The following is a 13038-nucleotide window of genomic DNA, read 5'->3' as shown; positions in this document are numbered from 1 at the left end:
GGCTCCCAAGGGTTACGACGCCTGGAGACACCTAGAAACTCCTTTGGCAGGACACAACTGACCGGAACAGCTCACAGACTGGTCCCCTGCTCCCAACCTCAGATTTCTTTAAGAACTGACCCCGCAGCAAGCCCCTCAGGGGCAGAAATGTGTCAGCTCTTTCTCAGGCCCTCCTCCCCTCACAGGGCAGGCCCCAGGGACCTCATTCTGGCATTTCCCTCCAAGGGGTGGTCATGGGTCTGTATCCTCAGTGTCCTTACAGAAGTATGACCAGGTGACGCCAACAAACCTTGGTTGCTCTGGGGCAACGTGGCAACTGTGGACCCTTGCGCATCCCGCCTGGTTCTGCGCGTGGGGTCGAGGAGCAGCCCCCTGCATAGTCACCACCCCCGGACACCCCCAGCCCGATGTGGGGAGCCTCGGCCCGCCCTCCGCACAGGCTGCTCCCTCTGCTCTCCTCACTTTCTGTTCAGGGGGTCGGGGACAAGGGGGGATTCTCCGGCACTGGACCGAGCTGGCTTCTGAGGAGGACGGCCTGGCATCTGCAACACGACTGCTCCGGGTTGGGGAACTGGGGTCTCGCCTTCGGGGTGCACGATCAGAGACACGGGGAGGTGGCGTTGTTAGGGCTTCCGCACAGAGGGACATTCACCACAGCAAGTGGCTTCAGGGTTGGGGCCTGTCTGGAACCTCAGGGTGGGAGCAGGACCCCTTGCAGCCCCCCCGGGGGCGGGTTCGATGAGAAGTTCCAGCTTCGCGGAGAGGGAGTATTCTGGTGAGGAGCAGTCAGTGTGGTTTGGGGCCGGGTTCCGGGGCCAGTAGCGGTCGAGAGTGCCAAACAGAAGTGGAGCAGGCTCCCAGTCGGAGGCCAGACCTGGCCCGCAGCGTGAGTGTAGACAGAAATGCTGCCTGCAGCGCGCCCCGGCCGCCAGCGGCCTCTCCCCAGGCGCCCGGATGCCCAGCTTAGGGCGGCGAGACCGACGGGCGCCCCTTCCCGCTGATGGCCACGCGTCCAGACCACGAACCAATAGGCTTGTGTCGGATCCGCTCGGCTGCCTAGCGGGACAGTAGTGTGCAGACGTCTGGGGCGGCGAGGTTGCCTTTACTCTCCTCTCCCCACAGGTGATTTTCGGGGAACGCTGGGGGGGAGCCAGTCCCATAAACTGAAATATGAGGTCTTGCAAAAAGGTTCCTGATAGAGTTTTTAAAATTTATTTTTTATTTGTAAAAATTTTTTAAGCAAGGCAACCCTTGATTGACCTCACAGATTGCAAGGACCTTGTCAGTTTATAATCCTCTTTTTAAGTTTTTTTATTTTTTATGCCTACAGCATAGGTTTTTTTTTTAATCTCTGACACACAAAGAGACTAAGGATGATGGATGGATAGATATGTACATCCAGACACATACAGAGACATGCACAGATCAGATAGGTCTTATATATATGGAGTAGATGAATTCCTAAGTGTCTCTATTTAAATTCAGTTCTTGAAAATAATCCCTACTTGAAATTTATCAAGATAACATCTCTCAATGGCTCTGTGTGCTCTCTTTAATTAAATAATGGAACGTATGCAGCCTAACTTTTTTTTCCCTTTTCTATTTTATTACTGGGAAGCTCAGAGCTAAACTTCATACTTAATTTCATTACTTCCTTAGTTCAAATCTTCTGATGTTATTGTTTTTTTCTTTCAACCCGTTTTGTTACTTGACTTCTGTATGTAGGTCCTAATGTAATAATTTTATAGATATTTATCACAAGCAATTTTCCATGATTTTAGAAGTGAATAATGATTCGTAATAATTTAATAAATAAGTCGAATTTCCTAGAATCTTAAAAATATGTACCAGAGAAGTTTGCCAATTGATGGATTATTAAGTTCTGGAAAAGCAGAATTCTATTTAATAAGCAATAGCCTATTATAGAACCCACGTGAATAGAGTTTTGATTGTAAAGTTCAGCCTCTGCCATTGAGTGCGAAAGTCCGTGTGCTCCTGTGGGGAGGGGATTAATCAGAAGCACCTGTGGCAGGAGGGAGCTGCTGGTCCCCAACCAACTATGGGCCTGCTTTGCCAGCATTGCTCACTTCGCACCTCCTGGCTCAGCCATATTTACAAACACACCTAGGAATGTTGGCCAGATCGGAAGATGCTTTTGTGGTCCTTTATCTGACCCACTAGGTCAACGCGGCGCCGTGGCTCACAGACATCAGGGAAGAGAAAGGCCTGCAGTGTCACCGGGTCCATTCCTCAGGGTGGCAGGGGGGAGGGGAATGAGAAGCAACCTGACCTGCCCCTTCTTCCTCTGGGGAGAAGCGTGTGGCAGAAACTCCTCTTTACACCCAGAGCGAGCCATGGCGCTGGCCACCTGCGGGATACCCGATTTAGGCTCTCATTCTGGCATCTCTCCTTTACTCATCTTCATCCTCACCGCAGTTCTGGAGATGATTTGCTGAGGCAGGAATGCGTGTTCAGAAAGCTTTCATCGCGTCCACAAATGGATTGTGGAGCCGGCAGCTCACGTGCGCCCCGGCTTGGCGGCCACTGGTCCAGGGTGCAAGCTGAAGCCCTGCTCTTCTCGGGAGGGGCTGGCGTCTGGGAGGTTGCGCTGGCCCTCTGTGTGATGGAGCGAGTGTGGGGGGCAGGACTGCCCCCAGGAGACGGGGAGGATGAGCACCCTCTCGCCCAGGTCTCCAGGCAAGTGGCCTGTGGTGCGGAGGGAAGGCTCTAGATGCCGATCCCCTCGCGGTGGAGGACAGACGGGTGTGAGGCTTCTCCCCCACGAAGCAGCTGCCCGAGCCTGGAACGCTTGTTCTCAGGCCTCATTTCACAGGTCAGAGGGCAAGTCCTGGAGACAACTCGGGATTGTCTCAGAATAAGTAGAGGACCGACACGGGGAAAAGGATTCGACTGACTCTGTGTAACTTTCGAAGGGCAGAGCTAAGACCTGTGAACACAGGCTAGAAGGAAACAGAATTGAGTTCGAAATAAGGAATCCTTTTCTATCCCTTAGAGCTGTTCAAAAGCGGATTGAGTTCATCCACAGATGGAAGGATAAAGAAAATGTGGTCTATGCATTCAATGGCATATCATTTAGCCTTAAAAAAAAAGGGAAACACTGACATAAGCTACAATGTGGATAAACATGAAGGACGTTACACCGAGTAAGATAAGCGAGCCGCAGATACTGTATGATTCCACTTACGTGAGGTGTCTGGAGTAACCAAATTCATAGAGACCGAGAGTAGCAGGGGATAGTCAGGGGCTGGGGGGCTTGGGGAATGGGTAGTTATCGCCCAGTGGCCACAGGGTTTCCGTGAGTGGATGGTGCTGATGTTTACACGACAGTGTGACTACTTAATATCACCGAACCGTACACTCAAAATGGTTCAAAGGGAAAATCTTGTTGGGTATATTTTATCACAATAAAAACACTTAAGTAAATAGCGCTGGAGATAAAGGGCCCTGTGGCCGTGGAGGACAAATGGCTCTTAGCCGGATCACCACGTTGGCACGAACACACCTCTTTGGTAGTTGTCTTCCGTTTAGTTTTAGAGACACAGGAACAGAAGCCACAATCCTACGTGGGAAGGAAGAGTCTCATTGCTCAGTTTAAAGACAACTGGAAGATAGAGGCAGAAGCACAAGTTCCCATAGGAAAGGAACGTCGTCTGCCTCCTCCGGCCTGAATGTGACAGGGGCAGGCGTGGCTTCTCACGAGCTGTCGCGAGGTAGCGCAGGACCGAGAGGCCCGTGATGCTGGAGAAAGATTGTCCCTAGAGAGTCCAGGTTCTGGTTTTGTGGGTATTCATCATCTTGGAGCCTCACTTTCTGTATCCGTAGGATGGGACTACAGCCTTCTTTGCAGAAATAGAGAAGTCATCTGTGTCTACAAAAGCACCTACTGCATAGCGATCACCCACACAAGTGTTTGCTATCATCCATCTCCCACGATATGCATTTTTTTTTTACTTTCTTACTTTTAAAACATATTTTACCATGATTTGTCTGTCAGCAATGTGGTACCTGCCAGATTCATCTTAGCAACCAGGAAATGGGGTTGACTCTGCAAAAGACATCATCCGTGCTCTGCGTTGACATGTTGATGTAACCCCGCACTATTTCGGGCATTCTGGAGTGTGTTACAGAAGGAAGCGTGATGTCTTCTTGTTCTGGTTTCATCGGGAGCCCCGTAAGGCTATCAGTAGCAGAGCTGAGACTCAGCTTCTTGACCCAGGACCCCTGGCACAACTGTGTGGCCTGCTAAAGTTTCTTCCGGTTCTCTCCTAATGGTCTTCATCAGAGACCCATGTGGGAGGGGTCCAGGCACTGCCTCACCAGCATTCTGCACATTTGCCAAAGGACAACTTGAAACAGGGGGTCAAAGGCAATCAGGGCAGATGAGGGTAGTGATGCTTTTTTTCTAACCAAACCATCATCCGTTTGATGCCTGTACATACCTGCCTGTACATACCTGCCTGTCGTTACCCAGGGCTTGAACTGATAACCCGGTAGAACACAGTGAAACTTCCACAAGGACGTGATGAATAGAAACACTGAACTGTGCGTCCACCATTCCTTGTCAACAGAACTCTGGGTCCGTGGAGGAACATGACAACACTCAGCAAGGAAGATTTGGGAGTGTGTTCGAGCCAGCGTGAAGTACCTTCACCCATTTCCCCACTGAGGTACGTGTGGGGAACACCTGAAAGTGACAAGAGCCCACAGGTTAGGGCTGTCCAGCCTTGGCCTGTCAGTGTTCCAGGCTTGGGTTCTGCCTGCTCCCCACTCTGCCTGCTGCCTCTCGGGTGGGGAGAGCAGGGAGAGGGGTGCTACACTGTAAGCCACTGATTGTCTTGACATGTGACTCACCATTTTCCTTGTGTTTCCCCCCTGCCCATCTTGGTGTTTGATATAGAAGTTTGCTTAAACCCATTGGTGACAGAAACCCAATTCAAACTAACTTAAGCAAAAATGGGAAAATGTAGGCTCTTGGGAAATCTAAGGGTGAATCTAGGTAGCTGAGTCCAGGAGCCCAAATCATGCCATCATGATAATATTTTTCACTCTCTTTTTTTCTCTATATTTCTTGGGTTGCCTTTATTCTCACTCCCTACTTTGTGGTACTGATGGCCACCAAGAGCTTTGTACCGTCTTCACAGTCGGCAGAAACACTAAGCGTAGAGGCAGCCTCTTTTTGAAATCGGTCCATTGTCAGATGATGTTCTATAGGCTGATGAAACACTAAAAATAAGATTTAGTATCTGCCTTCAAGCTTCTTATAATGAATGGGTTAAGCCTATAAGGTAACTGGAGTTTGACTGGTTTGTAAGAAGGAAGAAAAGATAATTTTAAAACACGATGTGTCTGTATATGAGGTCTCTAGAAAGGAATCAAAGGGTCAGGAAGCTAATCGAATGCCACCGAATGCCTACCATCAAGAAATAGGGGTTCCAGGACATGGGACAGAAAAAGGAAAGGAAAGTCTTGCGACTTTGATTAGGATTCTGAGGGTCACCACCTTTTATGTACCATTTCCAGCAACTGTAGTCAGTACTGGACTCCAGATAATCATGATATATGGCAATCTAAACATGAAAACTCTGATCGCCACACAAAGTGTGTGCACATGACCCGGTAAGACTCCATCCTGAGAAATCCAGAGTTCGACTCTGCATTCCTTTAGGCGTCTGACAGGTGTCAGGAAAAGGAACCTGCTAATAATGTGACCAAAGAGAAGGTTCCAGTATGTCTTATTTAATAGTTACTTAATAATAATAATTATTAAAACACCTTCAAACTTGGTAAGGAACTCTAGAATCACTAGGAAACGTTGTAGAAAAAGCGTTTTTCTAACAATACACATTCATTGTAGAGGATCGAAAGACTTGTGCTTCTGGCCAAGGAGGAGTAATAGGAAGTAGATTTACACTCCTGCCTTAAATATCTAGAAAACTGGACAAAATGTATGAAATGATAGTTTTCAGATATTTCAGCATAGAACCATGACCCTGTGAGGAAGGGGTGGGGGGAGGAAGAGGTCAGCCTACAACTGCTCCAGCTCGCTGCCTGGAGGCAATTTCCAGACTGCAGTGCTGGGGGCGGGGGGCACAGAACAGAGCTCAAAGGTCTTGTTGCAATGAGGAGCTAGATCCAAGTGCAGGGAGGTCATGGCCGCTGGCACTTATGGGTCAGGGTATTGAAGGGGGGCTTCAGAGAGGGAGCGAGTACCAGAGATATGCAGTGGGGTGACTCTGAGCACTGATCTACATACACATGACAGGAACGTATCTGAGGAGAAAGAATCAGCCACAAGCAGCTGAGCATTTCACAAGACTCACACAGGGCTAGGAGGCATTTGTGTTCCCGCTCTCCAGAGGAGAAAGAACTCCCAGTGGAGTCTTCAGAAAGAGGACCCTCCTTATTTAGCCCCATCTTAGTAGCGGGACTAAAGAAGGCCAGAACTAAAGGCTGCTCCAGACTCATCATAAGAAGCTTAAAATCAAGCCTTGAAAGGGTCTGACTGATTTCAGGTAGCTTAACCCAGTGCCATAATAAAGCTCAATACTATTTAGAGGACTATAACACAATCCAGCAAACAACAACATAGAATTACAATGTCAGGCATTTAGTCAAAAATAACCAGGCGTGCAAAGAAGCAGGAAAATACTACTCTTAACCCAGAAAAAAAACCATCAATAGAAACTGACCCAGAAATTATGAAAATGATGAATTTGCAAATAAAAACATTAAAACGGCTATTTTAAGTGTACTGTCCATGTACAAGAAAATAAAGGAAAACGTAAACATGATGAGAAGATAAATCGATAATATAAAAAGATTGACATGGGACGTATAAAGATGAAAAATACAATATCTGAAATGAAAAATGCTGGGTGGGATTAATAGTTAGTCAGACGCTGAAGAAGAAAAAATGAGTGAAGCCGAAGACAACAATATAAACTATCTGCAGTGAAGCACAGAGAGACAACGGACTGAAAAATTAACTGAGCATCAGTGACTTGTGGACTATACTGTATAACCTAAGTGGAGCACCTACGCATAATTACACTGCAAAGAAAATGGGGTGGGGGTGGGGGAGAACATATTCGAAGAAATAAAGATGTTCTAACTTTGATAAAAACTATTACCTGAAAGATTCAAGGAGCTCAACAAACACCCAGCAGAATAAACATTAAGAAAACCATGCCAAGAAACAAGATAATTAAGTTGTTAAAAATGGCTGGTAAAAAGAAAAACTTCATATGAAAAGGGACATGTTACATACCTGGAAACAACAGTTACAGTGACAGCAGACATCTTGTCAGAAATGCATAATCCAGACGATAATGAAGTAACATCTTTAACATGATTCATTCCATATATCGAAGGAAAATGCATGAAAATAACACAGAGACGAGTAGAAGGAAATGAATCTTATACTGTCATAAGATTGTTATATTAAAGCAGGATCATAAGTTAAAAAGTATAACGTGTACCCTATAGGGGACTAAAATTTATGACACGGACCAAGCTCTGACCAAACGAACTTCGAAGTGCTTTTTAAAAATGATTTTACTGTTCTCCAGTTTGTATCTTTCATTCTGGCTTTAATTAGTTATAATGATATTTATAATTTCAAAATTTAACCTATCTGTGTAGTTCAACATCTGCTCCTCTTTTGTGACACATTGCCAAGAAGCAGCAAAGGAAGTATTTTCAGCATCATGCTGGTCTCACCAAGCTAAATTTGGTATGTTGGAATTTGTTGATGAGGATAAACTATGTGAGAATTCTTGCGCTTGAAGTAATGCTGGCTTTGGGCCATTTCTATTTAAATGACGGGTTTGGAAGACATTGTGTTTATAAAATGATTCTGCCATTTACAAACTGTACTACCTTCTGTTTGGGGAAATATGTAAGGTCTCTGTGACTTGGAGATCCCGTACATTGCACGCAGCAAAAGAAAGAACATAGGCTTCTCTGGTGCCCTTCCTTATTCATTGAGGAATAAACGAGACTCTTGGAACCCACAATGGAAAACTTGCTTACTTAATAACTAACCCTTCTTGTCAGATGAGTAGAAAATAATACTGACCTCATTGATTTTTTTTTTTTTTTTTTTGCCACCAATGCATCTCCCTATCCAGTGTGGGTCACATTTGGAACTATGAGCTTTAAACAAGGTCTGTTACTTAGGGGCTGGATAATGAGACAGAGGTATAACAGGTTAAGTGGCCCTGGATAGCTTAGAGAAGTCAGGTATACAGTTAATCAGTACATTTGGCTAGAGGCCCAGGCAGCCCAGCTTAGTGGTAAAGAACAAGTAGGGAATTCAAGAGATCCAGAGAATGTCCCAGTTCTGTCACTGGCTCGACCTCAGGCCACATAACCTCCCTGGACCTTTCTACTTGACACCAGAGTAGTATTTCCCTCCGTACAGTGCCTGCCACTGGTGGTGTGCCAGATTTCCTTCTTCTTAACAAATGCTAGTGTATTTTAGAAACTATTAGGAAATCCGATGAGAGCCAACCATAATTTTTTGACTATTATTGATTAGGAAGAGTTAAACTAGAAAAATCGAGTCAATATAAAGACAAATACTATGTAAATGGTCTAAAAAATACCAAGATAGAGAAAAAAAACTAAAAAGATTTCCAGCTTAAAATGGTGGGTTGAGAGATGTTTGTTTCAAGGCATACACGATAAGGCATAACTTGCCCATAACAGTACAAATAAAATGAGAAATCTCATGGCGGCAAAATGATAGATGTCAGGTGGACATGGGGAAACGAACTGATGAGCAGACTCAAGAAAGCCGAAGAGCCAGCGGTGCGTGAAGGTGAGAGGCAACTTGATCTGCACCTCAGAACCTCGGAAAGGCTTAGAAATCTGCAGCATCTGTTGCTTCTGGAAGCAAAGGTTCGAAACAAAACAACTGTGGTTAAAAGTCCCTTTAGGAGGAAGAAGGCGTCCTCCGTGCCCACACAGCCAGAAATCTGCCCCTCTTCCCCGACCTGGGCCGAAGACTCCAGAAGAGAATTCTTCATGAAAATGAATCCGTTGGGATACCAAGGGCATGAGTGCTGAGGGAGGATTTATGTAACTATGGGAAAGTTTGGGAATATATTAGTGAAAAGTGTCTAAAAAATCTTATCAAACCATAGTACTATTAACTCTGCAAAAAAAACCCCAAAAAACAAAAACAAACAAAAAAAAAACAACCCCACACACTAATAATTACAGAAAAGGAAAAGTCATCACAGTTCACTAGGTGTCTTAGATGTCAACTGTGGTTTCATTTCATCATTAAAGTAATGTCAACTGAATATCGATTTTACCCAACTGTCTATATTGGAAGGATGGTGAAGGACGGGAAGTAGAAATGGGAGCTGAGTAAGGACTACTGAAATTAAGCTTAATCTCGATATTTCATAGTAGGAAGTCAACAGATAATGCTAAAATAAAAAATCAAGTAGAAATATTAGGAGTTGCTTTTAAAGATAAAGAATTGGAGATAAATAGGAAAATAATAATTTAGAAGCACTGGCAGAGGTAACTTCAAGGCTGGAGAAGGGCTTTATTTTTTGTAGCAAGTGTTGTAGAACGATTTGACTTTTAACTACATGCACTATGATTTTGCTACAATTTATAAAATTCTATTTAAAAAGTCATGAAGGTATTCTGCAAACGACGGAACTTTGGAAAATACTAGCCTGAAGACTTTAAAAGACAGTCTGTGAACTGATCTTAAAAAAAATGAATTAGCAATCTCTGTTTCTATTTGTTTGGCATCATAATACCCGGATGGCTTAAATTATTATTTAAATTACAGTGAATTATTTTGAGGAATGATGGTCTAGAGGATTATAGCATGGGGACATTATAGGGTTTCATAAATCAGGTTTGGAAGACACCAGAGACACTTGAAAAATTCCAAGTACTCATTTGTAAAGGTATACACCCCCCCACACCCCCTCCACACACGCATACATACATACATACATACATACACACACACATATAAGTTTTTGCTTAGGAAATAGGCATTTCTGGAATGGCTGGGACCAGGATGCACATACCACAGCTGCAAAGCTTTACTAGCTCAATTTCACAATACTCGTTCAATTGAAAATACAAGAGGGACGGGTAGGCATCTATCATTAAATGAAGTAAAGCATGTAAAACATCAGGTACTGAATGAATCTTTGCTACCTTCTCTCTCGCCCACCCCCATGGGAAAGGAGATTAACTGGCAATCACTCAAATTGTGACAAATCTTTTCTTGGGTTCCCAGAACCCGGGACCAGAGTGATGGTTGGCCAGTGAGGAGCTTCTTTTATAAAGCAGAGTCTGATGGCTAGAAGAATCTAGAATTATATCAGAAAAAGTGAAAAATTAATGGGAAACGACTAGATTTTATACCCAGTGGTTTAGAACATTCCAGAGCCAAGAGAAGTTCTTTGTAATAATTGGGGCCAGCTGTGCCTGAGCAACTCAGGCCAAGCCAGATGCCAAACCCCAACTCAAACTCTTACAGGAAGATCTTCCTCACAAGCCTCCAAACATCCTGTAAAAAATCAGAAGAAGGTTAATTATGTTATCCTTTTTATTCTGTCAAAATGTTTTTTCTCCTGACTACTGGTAACCTGTCTGGTTTTCATTGGCGCTTCCTACCTGAAGATAATGCTACTGATGCCATTATATTGTGCGTACATGGAAGAATTCTTAAAAAAAAAAAAAAAAGCCTTTATTAACAACTTTCCATTCTGCTGGAATTTGTTCTTGGAAAACTGCCCTTACCCATAAGCCACACCAACTCGCCCATAAGTCACATATTTGTTGGCCAATAAAAACGAACTGCCCCGACATCTCTCTGAATTGGAAAAGAACCGAGTGGCTGGAGGTAGGAGAGAAAAATGGAGGACCTTTACTACTTTCTCTGTTGTGACTTTTGAATCGAAATAAAAAGATGTATGAGAATTTCCTCTTCTAAAAAGAAAGTACTTAAAACTTTTTTTTTTTCAGTAGATGGCTATATTTGTTTGCTGCCTGGCTTACCTCAGCTGCAGAAATTCTCACAGACGCAAACTGAACTTTAGAGAGTGGAAACTACTTTTCCTCCAGGCCATTTATTACGCTCTTTTTGTCGAATTGTAGATCTCTTGAACCATATTAAATTGCAGGTCCTTTCATCTCATGTTTCTCTTCCTGCCACTTCAGAATTAATTTTTTTTTAAGCTACAGCTGAGAGAGACTCCCAGGAAAGCCACATGGCATCTTGCTTCGGTGGCGTTAAGTAAGCCGAGCCGTAAGCGCTGCTGGGGTCTGCCTGGTTCCGGGGCTCCTCACTGGAAGGAGCCGGCCTGCTCCTTTTCCCAGCTCTGCTTCCACCGGCCACTTTGTCGCAGCTGTAAAGGAGGCGGAGCAAGACCACGGCTTTACTGCCGTTTGCCACGGTGACTAACTTGGGGCTAAATGTAGAACTCCCTGCATTCCTGAGGTTGACTCACTTCCATCCAAAACTCTTGGGCTGGGGTTGGAACTCAGCTCAGGTTTGCCAGGGGCCGCTCCTGGGAGCTGGCCTGGGATGGTCTTGGCTGGACCAGCCCAAGGTTGTTCTTCATCTTGGGGACTTGAACCTAGCTTTTTGGGGCAAGTTGATTTAAAAAAAAAAAAAAGACTTAGATAGCTTGAGAAGGGAAAGAGAATTCAGAGAAGAATATTCTGGATGACTCTTAGACTCATCTGGGTTCCTTGGCCAGCAGAAACTTCACCTGTCCCAATGTCAAAGGCACAGCAGGAAACAGGCCGCCTTCCCGAAGTGCAGGGAGCTCACACTTGATTTGATTTCCTAGATTCTCTCGGTTTCTGCAGCAAGATTGGTTTAGAGATGCAATGATATTTTTCTTACAGGCATTTTAGCCTTTTTACTGAATAATTCAACCATGTGAAATGGAGCTTGTACCACTGACCCCTAGCTGTCCCCTATTTGGGGGAAACATACTAATTTTATAGATGACGGGTCTCCAGAATGAAGTATTTGTACCTGATGTACACATAAGGCAGTCTTTTGGAGCAGAGTAAGAAAGTATTTGAGCTTAGATTTAGTTTCGTCTAAAACACAAATTAAGTTTACTAGTATTTAATAAATAGATTGACACTGATCTTTCCTCTTAGCTCACATGTCAGAAGGTTGAGTGCTCTGGATGATGGAGGAGAAAATCTGAGGAAATCCCATCATTTGGAGAGATTAATAGCATCACCGTAATTATTCATTTTTAGTATAGCAGGACGCACAGCACTTTATGTGTGACAGCTTGCATGGGTTTACAGATTTTATAATCTAGTTTGGATAAAACTAATCCTGATAAAACTGGGCTAATGGCATGAGAATATTTCTCGAATAGAATCACAGAGTAAAGCGAATAACAAAATTCAAGTGTAAGTAAACAACAAGAATATGGTAGAGCAGACACCTCGTACTCATCTGTCACATGTGGTCAAAGTAAGGACAATCTAACTTATCACATGGTCTCCACTAAAAATTCTCGTGAGAGCGGAGTTGTGCTTATTTTATCTTTATCTCATCCTTCTGAAATTTCTATTTTTGTAAATATTTTTTAACCGATGTAACGTGTTAATGGAGTTTTATATGTCTATAACTTCATGAATAAATAAACACTGCATGAGTGAGCATGCTCGAACATTTCGTTATTGATGGCATACGCAATCAAAACAAAAAGAAAGGCAAAAGAATAATCGATTATTTCTCCGAATTCACCAAAAAAGTGAGTGAGAGCCAGAAACAAGTTCTGTCCTTCCGTGGTCCCAATCACATCAGGCTCCCACCTCTTAGGGTCTCTACGACCCTGTAAACGACCACCTTTAAAAATATTCTTTCTAATATGATGCAGGAATGAAATCTGCGAGGCAGTAAAAGGCTACATATAGCATCATCCACTTACATGACATTCTCAAGAAGGTAGAACTATGAAGACAGTTGCTAGGGGTTGGGGACAGGAGAGGAGTCGACGA

At 44.1% G+C, this 13038-nt stretch overlaps 1 long non-coding RNA gene across 5 annotated transcripts; it reads right to left on the bottom strand.

Annotated features, from left to right (window-relative positions):
* Window positions 1-3385: 3385 nt before the first annotated feature.
* On the bottom strand, window positions 3386-11644 carry LOC120614390 (uncharacterized). 5 transcript variants are annotated; one of them, XR_005655964.1, is made up of 4 exons: window positions 10216-11639; window positions 9018-9106; window positions 7289-8910; window positions 3386-4705 (listed from the first exon to the last, which is right to left on the bottom strand). It is a non-coding gene; the product is annotated as an uncharacterized LOC120614390 (long non-coding RNA). The 5 variants fall into 5 exon arrangements; XR_005655965.1 differs by having other exon boundaries at window positions 7289-10570; window positions 11062-11644; XR_005655962.1 differs by having other exon boundaries at window positions 9018-11642.
* Between the last annotated feature and the right edge of the window lie 1394 nt (window positions 11645-13038).

Source organism: Pteropus medius, unplaced genomic scaffold, assembly GCF_902729225.1.
Source record: "Pteropus medius unplaced genomic scaffold, Ma_sr-lr_union100, whole genome shotgun sequence".
Lineage (NCBI taxonomy): Eukaryota > Metazoa > Chordata > Mammalia > Chiroptera > Pteropodidae > Pteropus > Pteropus medius.
This window is presented reverse-complemented; position numbering and strand designations above follow the sequence as displayed.